Here is a 2,935-nt window from a genome sequence, read left to right as displayed (position 1 = left end):
AGCATTCACCAGATCTCTGTGCAGACTGGCTGCCTTATTCTAACCTCCTGGTCTCCGCTGCTTCCCTCAGCTAACACTTGGTATCCTCCATGGCTTGGCCTTTTCTGGTACTAAGGTGGCTCATGAGAGTCTAGGGGGTGACCATCTTGACCCAAACAAGTAAGTTGAACTGTGGAGGGAGAAGAACACTGACTGGAGACAGTTGCCTGGTTGCAGCTAGTCATGTGTGCTGCTCTTGGAGCAGGATGCAGCCTTTGACCCAGTTGCCATGCTGTAACATACACTAGATACATTGCTGAAAATTAGCTTCCTCTGTCGCTGGAGGCTGTTGGCTGAAGGTTTTCTTTAAGGGAAGGATCTCACTGCTGCGTTTCATCCTGGCTTATGTACGGCTTGTGATTTGTAGTCATCACTCAACCACATTTATCCTTCTGCTGCTGCTCCCCATACCTTGGACCCATCTTCTGGGCTCTGTCTCTTGATTCTCCAAAAAGCCCCCCCATGGACACAGCCCTGCACCCACATGGAGCCTCTAGCAGGCTTGGGGGTCTCAAACCCTTTAATAAAGGTTGTCTTCCACACAGTGATCAGTGCTGTCAACTCCCACTGACTATGTATTTCCCCACCAAAAGCTTAAAAATATTTTAAGCATTTTTAAACACTGTGGTAACTTAAGTATTTTTATCAATGGAGCTGCTTTCAGTAAAGCTACTAGGGAAAAAATGTTACTGAGACAAACAGGGCAAAAAACGATGTCTGCCTTAAGTGTCTAACCTAATCTAGCTAAACTGGCTCACCTCCCTTGTGTGAACACTCTTATTTTGGAATAAGAGAGCCCTAATGGTATTTTATTTTAGTCAGCCAGGCCGAGATTCACAACGGTACTTCAGTACTGAAACCCCGCTATAGGCAACTAAGTCTCAGTTTTAGGCTCCCCTGTAATCCACAGCATTCCAGCTGAACCCTTTAGGCACCTAAACTCAGTTGGTGCCTAAATTGTTGCCGCTGGGCTCCCATTCTGCTGCCGGACACATCTCTCCCACTTAAGAACCAGTGCGATCCCCACACTGGAGGAAGACAGGTATTCACTTGCCTAGCTTGCATGCAAAGCCTGACCCACAAGCTGTGCTCAGAGGTCACCTCCAAATCAGGTCCCATTCAAAATCTGGCTGAATGGGGAAGAGAAAATTGAGGTGCTTACCTTAAAACATTTAGCTCAGTGGTTAAAGCATTTAGCTGGAAGGTGACATCAATTTTCCCCTCTCCTCGAGGGGAAGCAAGGGTGTGAACTGTAGTCTCAGGACAGTTCTCTAACCCCTAGGCTATGGGAGTATTCTGATGTGGCTCTCCTCTCTCCCTCTCCATGGTGGATAAATGCTTAAATAGACAGTGGGCCAGAGCAAATTACTCCAGAACCTGGTGATTAGGGCTTCCCCCCCTGGAGGTAGGAAACCCAGCATCCTGTCCCCCTGCTCCGCGGACTTGAGTGATTTATAAACAGCAGAATAGCTTCAACAGGAGAGAGTCCTGCATCAGGCAATCCCCTAGCTCAGCTGTTAGAACATGCAGCTGAGAGCCCTTTGTACCCACATGAGAAAAGGGGGACTAGAACCGGGGTCGCCTCCATCCCAGGTGAGCGCACTAGCCCCTGGGATAAAAGTTATACTGTGGGCACCTCCTTTTCCATGTGGAGCGAGGCAGGCACCTAGCTCAAGCTCACAAGAAATAATTTAGGTGCCTGTAGCACAGCGCACACTCACCCCTGCGGTGCCTCCTGGTGGTCATCCTCGGGAATTAGCTCTTTGACCCAGGAGCACCCTCTGCAGGCCAGTGATCCGCTTGCCGTTGGTCCCTGTGTCCCTCTCCCAGGACCCTGGTGCCCTTATCCCAGGGTTCTGCCTCCTGCAGTACCCCACAGTCTGGGTCTCCCCTCCTTGGGGAGCCCCCACTCCCTATCCCTCAGTCATGGCTACTGCCAGTCTCTGTTTGGCCCCCACGCCCTGGGGCAGACTGCAGCGTATCAGCCAATCATCACAGGCAACAAGGGGTTTGGACTGGCTGTCTTTACCCACCCTCCAGCTGCCCCTCTGCAAACCCAATACCTAGGAGGCCTAGAACTAAGCCCTGCAGCCTGGGGAGTTGCTGGTCTAGGGCTTCCCAGCTCCTAAGGCCCTTCCCCAGCCCTGCCTCCCTCTAGGTGCCCTGGGTGAGTTCCCCAGCAGCCAGACCTGTCTCCCTCTCAAGTCAGAGAGAGAGACTGCCCCCTCTGGCTTCCCTGGCCTTCTTATAAGGCCCAGTTGCTTAGTTTGGGGCATGGACCCAGCTGCAGCCACTTCCCCCAATCAGCCAGGGTTTTACCATGCCCAGCCCCAGCCCTCTGCAGGGCTTTTCCAACCTCTCCAGGGCTGGAGCAGGTGCTCACCCTGCTACAGTGCCTAAGCCATGTGACTGCAGGAGAGGGGTTCCCACAGATCACTAGCAGAGCACCAAAACTCTGTGAGAAGGGTGAGGGTTTGGCCACCTCCCATCCCTTGTTGGAACTTCCCACTGGCTGGCTAGGGTGGCTCCCTACCTAGTGTGCTGGCTTCTGTGGATCCCATTCTAAGGCCCCTCTTTCTTGGATCACGGAGGGGTTCTGGTGATTTTCTAACACCTAGGCCATTGCAATACCCAATGTCATAATTAGGGCCCTACCAAATTCACTCTCCATTCTGGTCAATTTTATGGCCACAGGATTTGAAAATTAGGCAATTTCACATTTTCAGGTATTTACAGCCAGGACCGGCGCTAGGGTTTTGAGCGCCCTAGGCAGGCAATTTTGCCACCCCAGCGCGCTGGTCCCGCGGCTCCGGTGGAGCTGCCGCAGTGGTGCCTGCGGGCGGTCCACCGGAGCCGCGCGAGCAGCCGACCATCCGCAGGCACCACTGCGGCAGCT

The sequence above is a fragment of the Chelonoidis abingdonii genome, chromosome 12 (genome assembly GCF_003597395.2).
Source record: "Chelonoidis abingdonii isolate Lonesome George chromosome 12, CheloAbing_2.0, whole genome shotgun sequence".
Taxonomy (NCBI): domain Eukaryota; kingdom Metazoa; phylum Chordata; order Testudines; family Testudinidae; genus Chelonoidis; species Chelonoidis abingdonii.
Note: the sequence above shows the minus strand (reverse complement) of the source record.